Below are 15347 nucleotides of genomic sequence, written 5' to 3' on the forward strand. Positions count from 1 at the left end.
CAGGCTTGACTCAATAACTGCCATATTCTCTCTTCTTCGCTACTTCACCCGAAGCCATAACTCAATCATTGAACGCTCTCATGTGCCCAAAGTGGGATTAGCATTTGCCTCGTAAATGTACAAACAGGACACAACACATCACAACAGGGTTATTTCAGAGGTAACACTGTATCCCAGGAATTTAGATGTAGTGTAAAACGAGCGTAGTTTATTGAATTGCAGGGTAAAGATTTACATAATAGTGTGTGCTGAAAGGTCAAAAGTATTGTTGACTGGTACTCGGTCGACGTGTACTATGTTGTCCGCCAGTCACGGACAGCAAAAGCGCAAAACAAGCCGCGACTGGCTTTTAAAAGCCTCAAATAGCGCTCGAAAACATTTTAATCTTCGAAGTTGTCGACAGTGTCACTTAAGGCCTGGTCACACCTTGACGTTTTAGCCAACGTATGCCGATTTTTGAATTTTTTTTCTAAAACGCTGGCACACGTTGAATACGTTATGGGTAAGTTTTGATAACATTGAGAGCATGCTGGCATACGTCGTGGTATGTTGCCATACATCGTTGTACGTTGGCTTTAAACGTTGTACTTTTCGGTTGTCCTCAAATTTTTTCATGCTTGAAATTTCACGACGTATGCCGGCGTATGACTCACACGTTCCGCTACGCTGGCCACAAGTTGTAGGCACGGTCTGCGATCGTTGACAGACGTCAACACATGCTACTTGTAAGTTAATCATAAGTTGAGACACGCCGAGGTAATGTTTAGAGTACCCGAAACTTATTTCCTACCTATGATTAACGTGTTGTTGGCACGTTACGCGATCGTTGCCACACGTCGACAGACGTTACTTTTAAGTTACTCATAGGCTGAAAGACGTCGGTATAATGGATCATCCTTGCGTCAGCGTCCACGGCCACGGCCAGGACACTTATTTGCAGCATTCTTCAAACTTTTCTTCGGCATGACGAGGATGTTCACACTTCGATGTCTAGCTTGGCTATGATTCCAATTGTCCATCGGCAGCGTCTATTTAAAATAGTCGAGTTTGAACGTTTTAACACGTTCAGAAGAAACGTTTCAAATTTCCAAACCCCAGCGTCAAAAAAAAACAAAAAACAAAAAAAAAACAAAGGCGAGTGACAGCAATTTAAATCGTTCATTGTAAACAATGAAACTAGCTGAGTGGTACCGTTTAAAAGTCGTTGAGTGTAAAAAAAATCCAATTGTTGAGCGCAAGCGTCTACTTTCAATAGTGGAGATGCAGCCATTTAAATCGTTGAGTGGCAGCCTATGAACCTACCCGTGGACACGCGGACGCAAGGAGGATCCATCATAACCCACACCCTCCCCCTCACACCCACCTACTACTGCCAACATGAACAAACTACTACTAATACTCATACTAATAGTAATACTGATACTGATACTAATACTAATACTGATACTGTTACTGCTGACATGGACATCAACTCAAAAAGGACTCGAAAACACTGTTGGGTTCCCCTTTTATGAACACCATTTTTATATACCAATTCCCAAAACTGCTGGGAACACGTCTTTATATGGCAGTTGTAAGCTAGAAACACATTCATTTTTTTTTTTTGTCGACCGGAAGACGTCATTGGAATACGTCTACATACGTCGATGTGTGTTGGGACTACGTAAAGAATTGGTTCAAAGCACGTCAAACGTAAGTTAGAAATAAGTTTCGCGTAAAAAAAAGACATTACCGCGACGTGTTTCGACTTATGAGTAGCTTATAAGTAGCCTTTGTGGACGTGTGTAAGCGTCCACACATCGTGTGTAAAACTTATCCCCATCGCCTGCAGAACGTGTGTCATACGCCGAGTACGTCGTAAAATTTTGAACATGTTCAAAATTTCTTGACGTACTCTACTTACTACGACTTATGATAGCGTATTTAGCGTTCTACTCACGTATACCAAACTTACCCATACCGTATTCGACGTGCCCCAACGTTTTAGACACACTTTTTGTTACGTCGGCATACGCTGGCAAGATCGCCAAGGTGTGACCGCGATTTTGACCCTTCCATTTCTACGGCAGTTATGATTTGAATCGTTGTGCGTCAGCCTTTTAATAGGCTACGTCACGACATCGTCGGCGATGCGTGCAACGCGCTATGCCTGAGTTAGACTATCGTTGGGCATCGGTTGTGTAGGCCAACAACAGGTTCAGCATTCGTTGGTATAAGTTATCTATAACACAACGAAACGTTCTGTGTCCATTACCAATGCGTTATACATAAGACCAAGTCGCTATGAATACGTCTGAATCTTAAAAAAAAAAACATCAAAAGTTCAACGTAAGCCAGCGTTTTACATACATTTTAATACGTTGCCATCGCTGGCTAAAACGTCAAGGTGTGACCGGGCCTTTACTCTGGAACCGGTGGACCACATACCGTACTGGCGTACTCCATCATTGCAAAATCTTGAAAATCAAGATTTAAAAACAACAAGCATAACTTCGACAATGGATGCGTTGTGAGTGTGAGTCAAAGCATTGTGAGTCAAACTCGATTCACGGGCCAGTAATCATGAACATATCGTCTGAAAAGGCTTTGGAATACCAAGGGGAAACTAGTCCTGGATTAAGCCAACCACGGGGTTTGCGAAACCGGTGTGAAAATTATGGAGGGCTAAAGAACCACGGGGTAAGTAATTTTTCCCTTTCCCTAGAGGTAAACAGTGTGTCCTGTGAAATTTGTAAGTGTAATTCCACTTTAAACCTAATCTGTTGTTTCTGCTGCCACAACCTTCCCAGGGAGACCATACCATAAACTTCTCTCTGAGCGAAACAACCCTGTCTTGACCTCATGTTTACTTGAGCCCGTCCATACAAACACGATAATTTCCCCTCTAATTACGGACGGGTTAATTCTTCCAGACTCACGAATGGCATAATTTCCCCAGAATTAGGATAATTTTTGTTTGACAATTGTAATACCCCGTCCCACCGAGAGCGGCGCTATTCCATGCGTATTGTTGCATTCGATGGTCTGTTGATGCGGACCAACTGAGCCTGAGGTCTGATAACAGGTTCCACTTATACGTCCATGACTTTTGAAATGAGGCCTTTTCACACATACACTGTGTGTGCATTTTCAGTGACTCACTTCTTCTAGTGCAGGCACTTTTAACCTAAGTCTGTAACTGAAATAGTCCATCAAACATAATTTTCAGCACTTAAACGAATGTCTAGCAATTTTAAAATGGTTAACCATAACTATTGTGTTCCTGGATGCAAATCATGCCTGATGTTGGCTTTATGGTTAGGGTGGTGGGCTTGGGATCTGAGGATCCTGAGTTCAAATCCCACTCAGCTGTTGAATTAATACCAGGTGGGGTTGACTCTGCCTGTCATCTTTCCGAGGTTGGGAAAATGAGTACCGACTTGCTGGTGTCATGTGTCGGAGTGGCGACCCGTCCAGGATTGTGCCCAATGGCCAATAGCCAAGGAGACTGCTTGGACAGCACCAACGCTCTGCACAGAGTATGGTCTCAATGGATGGATGGATGAATGCAAATTGGACTCATGAAAATATAGGAAATACGAAAAATATCTGTGGATGAGACTGAGATGTGTTGAGTTCCTATCGCTTCTTGTTTATATAAGTGAGTGGGCACAGTGGATGTATAAAACACACACACACACACACACACACACACACACACACACACACACACACACACACACACACACACACACACACACACACACACACACACACACACACACACACACAACTAGAATACAAAACAAACGGACAAAAATATTAGTCAGGAGAACCAATAAAGCATTCAAGAGATTGATACCAAAATCACCTCCCTTAATTAGGATCATGCTGATGCTCTGTTGCAAGTCTGGATGTAATCTGCCCAGAACTGTAGAAGTAGTGCGACACACACGCACGCAGGTACACACACGCGCACACACACACACACACACACACACACACACACACACACACACCGGTCCATGAATTAGTAGCATCAATATGCCTCATGACCCCCAAAAAATTGCAAGAAAACGTTTTATGGTGTCTTTTTTTTGTTTGCCCCATGTCTACATGACAACATGTTGAAAGTTGCCAAAAAATGGACCACCAGAAAGGGTCTAAATATGGCATGAGTAAAAATAACTAATTGTACGATTGACAAAAAACAAAAACTGACTAAAATACGCCGAAATACCAAAACAGTTACACAGTCTATCCTCGAGAAATTAGTTTTGATCTGTAGAGCGTATGTTTCAACGTACCTACCCCGAATATTTCGTCTTCATTTTCATCATCTGAAACTGGCTCAGTGGCCACATTACCGCTGTGGCCTTCTTGGCAAGGTCCGCAAGCTCTAGTGCATTCAAGGCCATGTTTTTTGCAGCTACATTTCAGATTGCTGCATCCTGTAGTGCAGTTGCAGTGGAACATTTTGAGCAGAATGTCTGGTGCAGGACAATTATGCATCATGAGTGGAATAAGTTTGTCCCCTTGCACGTCCCAACCCCTTCAGTAGGTTCCATGCCGTCTTCCTTGCCCATCCAAACCCTGACTCGTAGATACGTCCGCCTCGAATGAAAGATTGTGGCCGAGGTTGTTGGAGGCAGTGTTTTGGGTGTCACGAAGGTCTTTGCTGCGGCCACTTTCTTGCAAAGGAACTTGTAGCATAATGACGCTAAAGAGTCACATTGGGTCCTGTTAAACAAGGACACCATCACGTTACAACCAGTGATTTTGACAGTAAATTGATCTCCCATTTGTGTGCAAAAGACCTGTGAACAGGAATGCAAGACGGATTCACCTTTGATGACTTTTTGGAAAACAGATTTCTTCCCCAGCCCAAATATTCTCGAAGTACTGTCACATCCGGAGAAGGCATGGGCAAACATTAGGTCAGAGCAGACATCATCACCAAGCAACCGTTTCAGAACTTTGATGTTATAAACATTTGGTTTCCTCTTGTCTGACCAAAAGTACAGGTCCTTGCAGTCCTTCGTAGTTGCATGATACAGCAGCAATACCAGCAGATCTGTGCCTTCTCCGATCAGGGTTGTTGAGTTGCAGGATATCATTGCGACGGATGCTTTCACCATGACCAAGTCTGCATCTCCTTCAGCTTGGATGATATGACAGCCTTTCTGCCACAAACGTTCAGAGATCAAGTGGACGAGGGCCTGTTTGTTCATATCATTTGAGAGGAAATCTTCCTTTCTCACAACGAATTTTGTTGAATCCAATATGCTTCTTTCTTTTCCAAATTTCTTTGCTTCGACATTGACAACAGTATCTGGGAACACAAGTGATAACTTCATCTTTAACTAGCGGCCCATCAACATTGATGCAGGAGAATGATCAGTGGCATGATGCGGTCGCGTATGACTACTCAACATGACTCGGGCGAAGTGAGTTTGTGTTGTCCTTTCAGTAACACACTTTAATCCATTATTTACGAGTTGAACGGCCCTCTCTGTCTGGCCGTTGCTGGTAGGCTTGCATGGAGCAGACCAGAGGTATAATGCTCGATACAGTTCGTTTTGCTTGCAAAAGATCAGAAACGCAACACTGGTATTATAATATGTGCTATCATCCGATATAATGCAATCAGGAATACCATGCATGACGAACATATTGCATAGTGCTTCGATTGTAATGGCAGAAGTTGTAGAAAGTACAACAACAGTCTCAGTCCACTTAGAGTGGGCATTGACAACAAGAAGAAACAGCTCGTCTAAAAATGGTCCAGCATGATGAATATGTAACGTCGACCAAGATTTTAATGGCCATGACCTAGTGGTGTTTCCAGTGGTGAACTGGAAGGGCACACGGTAGAGCGCATACCTCCACCCCGTAATGCCTGATCCGTGAGAACATATCGGGCCCAATAAATTTTTGAAATATCATGCTATACAGTACTATATCGTTTTTGTCCCTATCTCGCAATGGTGAAGAATCACTCTCAAAATTAAATTATTCTCGTATCCAGATCTGGATGTGGATCTTCACCAAAACTGAATCAATTTGTCCTTGCGACACACCCAACCTGTCCAAATTTGATCCGAATATGTCCACAACTCTTTGTGAGCTATCATGTTCCATATCATTTTAGCCCAATCTCTCAATGGTGAAGAATCACTTTCAAAAATTCTAGTCGTCGGATCCGGATCTTCACTAAAATCGAATCAATTCTTCCTTGTCACACACCCAACCTGTCCACCAAGTTTTATCCGAATTATTATTTTATCCGTTTTATCCGACACAACTCCGCTTGGTTGCATGAGGTACATTACCGATCAAATGTTTTAGAACACCTCCATTATTCCAGTTTTTACTGAAATTTAAGCAATTCAAGTCCAGTGATTAACCTGAAATGGTACAAAGCTAAGTGGAAAACTGCCAGAGGTTATAAAAAAAAGTTTAGGTTACCAAAAACTGAAAAATAATGTAAATTTCAGAGTTGTTAAAAAAGGCTCTTTTCAGAGAACAAGTAATGAGTTAGCTACTGCAGCTGTTCCTCAGCAATGGAAGTAAATTAAGCCTTGAAAGTTGATGCAAACAATTCCTACAGGTGTCCCAACTTTTGTTGATTAGTTACAACCCTCTGTCTGTATAAAAGCAGTGTTTGAACAGACTGTGTTCCTACACCCTCTGGAGCATAATTTGGACAATATTGCACTGCAGGAAGTAGTATGTTGTGATCATAATGGTGAGAAAAAGACAATTAACAAAGGAAGACAGACAGACCATTAAAACCCTGAAAAATGTCGGTCTCTCCTTTGGAGAAATTGCAAAGAAGCCAAGGTGTCAGTGAGCACAGTTTCCAACACCATCAAAAGGCACTTGGAAAATGGAGGAAACTCTGACAGGAAGAGGTCTGTCAGACCCAAAGCCACAACACAATCAGAAAACAAGTTTCAAAGAGTCAACAGCTTGCGACTGGTCTGTCTGTCGACTGGATGAGGGCTGTATCGATTCCGGATGCTTACCCGGGACGTCCCCAGTGAGATGCGGTTCAGCTATTAACGTCTGTTGTGTGGTCGAACATCGCATGGCGCCAAGGACAATCCAATTTCGCGTGGTGCTCCTCAAAATAGAGTGGCGAATTGTAGCGATGTCGAGGTATGAGGGGGTGTGGAAAGATTTTTTCCATGTGCGGGAGGCATTTGTGGTAAAAATGGCGAGGTCTGAAATAAGGTGAGGTGCCGGTTCAGAATTGGTGCACGAATCCCATGCGCAGATTGTGTAGTGTGCAGCGTAGATGTGGTGGATCCGAGCCACGGGAGGCATCGTGGTGTGCTTATTATCAATTGCCTATTGAATGGCGTGTGTGCTTACATGCTTGGTATGTACTGCGGCAAAAAGGACAGTGTTTGAGTCGGAATCAGAAGATGAATTGGAGGCATTTATTCGACCGAACTGCGAGACCCACGCAAAGCACTTCATCTCATTAACCCACCCAACATGAGGGGAGGACTAACTGCATGAAGACGAATGAAATAACTGGGAATCACTGAATGTTGGGTGTTATGACTCTTCACCCGGCCGAGTGATGACAGAGTCGAATGAGGGTTCTCGAATGATACGATTTATTTCAGAAGATGGCACTACGCATGCGGAATGCGGCCCAAAGGCCCTTCAGTCAGGTGCCCCCGGACCACATTGAGATTCTTACTTCAAAACAGTTGTATATATAATCACACAAAAGCAGAAATGGGTGTGGACTATAAGTGTGTGCTAAGGGATAAAGAAATAAAGAAATAAATGCGGCAGTGGGCTTCTTTCCCCCCTCCCTCGGGGCCCTCAGGGAAGTTGAATCAGTCAATCCTCAGATTCGCAACTCAACAGTTCATCTTGCAAACTAATAACTTTCTAAGCCTCCTACACCCCTACACTGGCACCTGCTGATAGCAAAGGCGAAACTCTGGTGATGACTAAGAACAGGAATGTGTGGGATATCAGCATACACAGTTCTCCCAAGGACATAAAAACAGGAGAGTGATAAAGGCTGTCCAAAGGAACAGTTAGGGCAACATGCAACATTTAAAGCAACATCTTAAATCAAGGTTTGAATCCTGACAGCTGATTAATATACAACTATTGACTTGATTATTCAACTATGGCTCAAATATGACCACCTCGCATATCATCATAACATTGGGTGCCATTGTCATGGAGGCATGCAGTCTGCAACAATATTCAAAAGATCGTCGATAAATTGTAACACCAATAATATTCAAGTACAGCAGGTCACGTACGCAGATGCGTTATACAAATTAGGTCAAGTGCGCGTATCCACGTTTAACTTTTTTATTTTACCTCGGCTGGAAGAGGGGTAGATCTTGGACTGTGCTGGTGGTGCACCACTCCCTCAGCAAGCACAATCCACCGGTATATGCATGTACGGTTCTACTTACTTGTGGGACATGCTTGCCGACTCCAAGCAGATGCTGGGGTGCATCCTATGTTTATGAGTAATCAGAACGAGCCCTTTATTTGACATTTGACAACATGAGCAATTTTTAGTGTAAATAGTTCAAAAGTTATAAAAATAAAAGTATTTGTTTCCATTATAATTGGTTGCTCGGCTAAGAGGTGGAATCTATGATGCTAAGAGGTGGAGTTTATGATGCCAAGAGGTGGAGTTTATGATGCCAAGAGGTGGAGTTTATGATGCCAAGAGGTGGAGTTTATGATGCCAAGAGGTGGAGTTTATGATGCCAAGAGGTGGAGTTTATGATGCCAAGTGGAAGAGAAATGTTATGGGGATAGACGCAGTTCAGTGCAGTGCAGTACAAGTCATTTTGCTTGCCTTTAACAGATGAGGAAGAAGGCCTGCCTTACTGGGTACACAAACCACCACTGCGAAGCATAAATTCTGTCTCTGAGAGCCTCTTCCCTTGACTGTTCTCAGGGGGTGGCTTCAAACAAGACTCGCCCTCGCTGAATGGCTCCACTCTCTTTCCTCAATGGCATCCCTGGGGGGTACATTTTTCCACCACAGCAATGCGAAACACAGGGAAGAATAAAAATGTGTAATTTGATCTTCTTGACCATTTATTTTGGCAATCTCCTCTGTATTTTGAGGATTGTCAAATGTAGGGTGTTGTCTGCATTCAACTTGTCATCCTACAGACCACCAATCGATGCTGTCGAGCTACACTCTCCCCTGCCACCACCTTACAGTCACTAATCTCTTTCAGGTTGCATCTCCATCTGTCTTTCTTTATATCTGGGTTAATTTCCAGCAATGTGGATTGTGAATGCAGAGAAAACGTGCATTGACGAAAATGTGTTCTGAATGTTTGTTATAATAACCAGGGTGCCCGATAGAGAAGTCAGTATGTGCCTGATGTTATAACCAGGGTGCTTCATACTACACACAAACATGCAATACTTAAAATATACGAGGTGTGTTCAAAAGGTCTCCTCCTCTTCTTCTTCTTCTTTCGGCTGCTCCCGTTAGGGGTCGCCACAGCGGATCATCCGTATGATCCGCATTGTGATTTGGCACATGTTTTACGCCGGATGCCCTTCCTGACGCAACCCTGGTCGCCTCTTACGACACAGGGATATGGTACACCTATTTTAACCGTGGTATACACCGGCCCAGTACACTGGTACTCATTTCGCCAACCTCGGAAGAATGACAGGCTGAGTCAACCCCCTGGTGTATTCATTCAGTGGCCCAACGGGGCTTGAACTCAGGACGTTTTGGATCCCAAGCCGCTGCCCTAACCACTGCGCCAACACCAGGCTACAGGTGTGTTCAAAAAGTATCCAACCTTAATTTTTCGTGTGTAAACAAACGAAGCTAGGGAGGCGTGGTTTGGTGCAGGTATGTAGGCGATCCTAATCCGTATGCGTGAATATTTTCCCGCCTGCAGAAGCTGTCAGTCGCCGACAGACCGCCGATGAGTGTGGAAGTGTAAGTGAGCACAGTCGGATTTTCGTTTTTGACAAAAATGACGGAAAAACTTGAACAACGCTACTGCATCAAATTTTGTGTAAAGCTTAGCGATTCCCAAGTGGAAACGATCTGCAAGATTCAACAGGCCTTCGGGAACGAAGCAATGGGCACCACACAGATAAAAGAGTGGTACAACCGCTTCAAAGATGGTCGCACATCAGTGGAAAGTGAAGCACGTTCTGGTAGGCCCTCAACATTCTGAAATTAGATAGTCATTGACCAAGTGAGAACCTGCTGATGCAGGATCGTCGAATCACGATCAGAGAACTTGCAGACGAGGCGGGCGTCAGCATTGGATCCGTTCATTCCATTGTGACTGAGGATTTGGGCTAAAGGAAAATCTCAGCGAAGTTCGTGCCAAAGCTGCTGACGATCGAGCAGCTGCAACTCCGTTTGGAGATCGCACAGGACATGCTGGAGACTGTGAACAGCGATCCCAACTTCTTCAACACAGTGATCACTGGCGATGAGACCACAGTGATCCGTCATTTTGTCCAAAACGAAAAATCCGACGGCGCTCACTTACACTTCCTCACTCATCGGCGGTCTGTCGGCGACTGACAGCTTCTGCACGAGGGAAAATATTCACACATATGAATTAGGATCACCTTCATACGTGCACCAAACCACGCCTCCCTAGCTTCATTTGTTTACGCACGAAAAATTAAGGTTGGATACTTTTTGAACACACCTCATATAGTGTAAAACTTGCCACTCTACACGGTTTGCAAAACCATAAATGTTAATAACTTCTGAACACTCGCTGTACATCGTCCGTACATGATAAATCCCCCAGACACTTCTCTTATCATACCACCACAAAACCAAGATCTTGATAGTGCCTGTTAAACATTGCATAACATGGCATTTTCGGTCACGTGCAGGAGCAATTGCTCAATGGACCAGCTTTTGTTTATGGATATTTACAAAGAGTTTTGTGACGCCTTCCTTCCCCCCCCCCCCCCGACACTCTCTCTGGAATTATGGCTTTGAGTAAGCTGCAAACAAAGACATAGCTGGATAAAAGTTCAAGTGTGCTAAGAAAACACTCCATAGTATGAAGGTCAACAGAACTCCATCAAGCTACAGGTGAAGGCCTTGTATCTGGATAAAAGTTCAGGTATGCCAAAGAAAGACCGCACGACGCAGGATGCCCAGTCTGCGGCTGGATTTGGAGGCCAACTCAGAAGTGTGATTTGCTTGAGGAAGATCAGGGTTGATAGTGAGGCCCAAAAGTTTGAGCAACTCAACTTCTTCTAGAGGATTGTCAATAAAATAGATGGGTGGGTTCATTTGATAATATTTTCAGAGTCTGAGTGATAATGTGAGCTTTGTCAGGATTGAAAGGCATATTCCAAGTGTTTGATGAGCTCATGAGTTTATAAAGGTGCTCAGAGATGGAAGAGGATGTTGCCTGCCTGTCTGAAGGATGAGAGATGTTACGGCATTGGGTGGAGTAATGAGCAAAGGGATAAAGATAATTTTCCAGTCAGAGAGATTGTTGAAGAAGATTTGGAATATGACTGGATCTATAACATTGCCTTGGGGAACTCCAGCTTTGGCAGGGAGAGGGGATGAAAGGATTCTGTTGAGATCCACATATTCCCGATGAGCAGAAGAAGTCAGTCAGCCATGTGTGGAGTTGGTCTTGGATGCTGCATAGGCAGAGAGTTTGGAGTATAATGCAGGATGCCAGACTGTACCGAATGCTCAAGGTTTCTCTCGAGAAATGGCCATGATCTCAAGTATGACACTGGGGATCTCCATCCACTTTGGGAGAAATAGTAGCATGTTCATGGTAGAGTGACCCAGTCTGAATCCAAACTGATGGTCTGAGATCAGGCCGTTGGAGAAAGGCAAATAATTTTTTTTTGTGTGTATACCATGTCGAGGCTCGTGTAAGAGCTACCACACAGAACGTATAACAAGGCAGGAGACAAGATGGGCGGGAGAGGGAAGCAGAAAATAGTGGAGAACAGAGACAAGAGGAGATCTGTGGAAGGGAGAGGGATGTGGTGGGATACATGGGGTAAACAAGGTGGTACTACAGGCAGGGCCGGATTTACTTGCTTGTGGGCCCAAGGCCAAACCTTATCAGTGCCCCCCCCCCCCAAATTATATATATATATATATATATATATATATATATATATATATATATATATATATATATATATATATATATATATATATATATATATATATATATATATATATATATATATATATATATATATATATATATATATATATATATATATATATATATATATATATATATATATATATATATATTTATAAAGCCTGGTGTTGGCGCAGTGGTTAGGGCAGTGGCTTGGGACCCAAAAGGTCCTGAGTTCAAGCCCCATTGGGACACTGAATTAGTGTATGTATATATATATATATATATATATATATATATATATATATATATATATATATATATATATATATATATATATATATATATATATATAAAAATATAAACCAAGTCGAAAACACCAGGGGGTTGACTCAGCCTGCCATCCTTCCGAGGTCGGCGAAATGAGCACCAGTTGTACTGGGCCCGGTGTATGCCCCAGTTAGAATAGGTGTACCATATCCCTGTGTGTCGTAAGAGGTGACCAGGGTTGCGTCAGGAAGGGCATCCGGCGTAAAAACCTATGCCAAATCATTATGCGGACAATAAAACGAATTTCCATACCAGAGACGGTCGAGGCCCGGGTTATTAACGACCGCCACCGGTACCGGTGGTCAGCAGGGTACCAGTGGAAATTGTGCTACTGCTGGGCGAAGGAGGAGAAGGAGACGGGAAGGCGAGTCCGGAGGCAGTGGGAGAGGGGGAAGGGTAGAAGTGTGGAGGTGAGAGTTGGAACTCTGAATGTTGGGACGATGACTGGCAAAGGGCGAGCATTGGCTGATATGATGGAGAGAAGAAAGGTGGACATACTGTGTGTACAAGAGACCAAGTGGATGGGGAGTAAGGCTAGGAGCATTGGAGGTGGTTTCAAACTGTTCTACCATGGTGTGGATGGGAGGAGAAATGGTGTTGGGGTAATCCTGAAGGAAGAGTATGTCAAGAGTGTATTGGAGGTGAGGAGAGTGTCTGACCGAGTGATGAGTGTGAAGTTGTAAATTGAAGGGGTGATGATGAATGTCATCAGTGCATATGCCCCACATATGGGGTGTGAGATGGAGTATAAAGAAGATTTCTGGAGTGAGTTAGATGAAGTGGTGGAGAGTGTATCCAAGGATGAAAGAGTGGTTATTGGAGCAGATTTCAATGGACATGTTGGGGAAGGGAATAAAGAGGATGAGGAGGTGATGGGTAGGTACGGTCTCAACAAGAGAAATGTGGAAGGGCAAATGGTGGTAGAGTTTGCAAAAAGAATGGAAATGGCAGTGGTAAATACGTATTTCAAGAAGAAGGAGGAACACAGGGTGACGTACAAGAGTGGAGGAAAGTGCACACAGGTGGATTACATCTAAAGTAGGAGATGCAACCTGAAAGAGATTAGTGACTGTGAGGTGGTGGCAGGGGAGAGTGTAGCTCGACAGCATCGATTGGTGGTCTGTAGGATGACTTTAGAGGTGAGGTTGAGGAAGAGAGTGAGGGCCGAACCAAGGACCAGATGGTGGAAGCTGAAGGAGGAAGACTGTTGCGTGAAATGTAGGGAGGAGGTGAGACAGGCGTTGGATGGTGGCAAAGATGGGTGGGATGATTGGGCAACGACAGCAGAAGTTGTGAGGGAGATAGCAAGGAAGGTACTTGGTGTGACATCTGGACAGAGGAAGGAAGATAAGGAGACTTGGTGATGAAATGAGGAAGTACAGGAAAGTAGAAGGAAGAAGGGGTTGGCGAAAAAGAAGTGGGATAGTCAGAGAGATGAAGAAAGTAGGCAGGAGTACAAGGAGTGGTGTCGAAAGGCAAAAAGAGAGGTGGCAAAGGCCAAGGAAAAGGCATATGATGAGCTGTATGAGAAGTTGGATACAAAAGAAGGGGAAAAGGATTTATACCGATTGGCAAGACAGAGGGACCGAGCTGGGAAGGATGTGCTGCAGGTTAGGGTGATAAAGGACGCAAATGGGAATGTGCTGACGAGCGAGGAGAGTGTGTTGAGAAGGTGGATGGAGTACTTTGAGGAGCTGATGAATGAAGAAAATGAGAGAGAGAGAAGGTTGGAAGAGGTGGAGATAGTAAATCAGGAAGTGGGGTGGATCAGTAAGGATGAAGTGAGGAGTGCTATGAAGAAGATGAAAAGTGGAAAGGCGGTTGGCCCAGATGGTATACCAGTGGAGGCATGGAAGTGCTTATGAGAGATGGCAGTGGGGTTGCTAACCAGATTGTTTAATAAAGTCTTGGAAAGTGAGAGGATTCCGGAGGAGTGGAGATCAAGTGTACTGGTTCCGATTTTCAAGAATAAGGGTGATGTGCAGAGCTGTGGAAATTACAGAGGGATAAAGTTGTTAAGCCACACCATTAAGTTGTGGGAAAGAGTAGTGGAAGCTAGGTTGAGAGGAGAGGTGACGATCTGTGAGCAGCAATATGGGTTTATGCCAGGAAAGAGCACCACTGATGCGATGTTTGCTTTGAGAATGTTGATGGAGAAGTATGGGGATGGTCAGAAGGAGTTACATTGTGTGTTTGTGGATTTAGAGAAAGCTTATAATAGGGTGCCAAGAGAGGAGTTGTCGTATTGTATGAGGAAGTCAGGAGTGGTGGAGAAGTATGTGAGGATCGTGCAGGATATGTATGAGGACAGTGTGACAGCGGTGAGGTGTGCAGTAGGAATGACGGACCGGTTTAAGGTAAAAGTGGGATTGCACCAAGGATCGACTCTGAGCCCTTTCCTGTTTGCAATGGTGATGGACAGGTTGACGGACGAGATTAGACCGGAGTCCCCATGGACTATGATGTTCGCGGATGACATCATGATCTGTAGGGAGAGTAGGGAGCAGGCTGAAGCGAGCCTTGAGAGGTGGAGGTACGCACTGGAGAGAAGGGGAATGATAGTCAGTAGGAGTAAGACGGAGTACATGTGCGTAAATGAGAGGGAGGGTGGTGGTATGGTGCGGTTGCAAGGAGTTGAGGTGGGGAAGGTGGATTGGTTTAAATACTTGGGATCAACTGTCCAAAGTAACGGTGAGTGTGGGAGAGAAGTGAAAAAGAGAGTGCAGGCAGGATGGAGTGGGTGGAGAAGAGTTGCAGGAGTGATTTGTGACAGAAGGGTAGCTGCAAGAGTGAAGGGGAAAGTATATAAGACGGTAGTGAGACCAGCTATGTTGTATGGTTTGGAGGCGGTGGCACTAACAATAAGACAGGAAGCGGAGCTGGAGGTAGCAGAGTTAAAGATGCTGC

This window comes from Eptatretus burgeri, chromosome 7 (assembly GCF_056783735.1).
Source record: "Eptatretus burgeri isolate ZD-2024b chromosome 7, Ebu_testis_v1, whole genome shotgun sequence".
Classification (NCBI taxonomy): domain Eukaryota; kingdom Metazoa; phylum Chordata; class Myxini; order Myxiniformes; family Myxinidae; genus Eptatretus; species Eptatretus burgeri.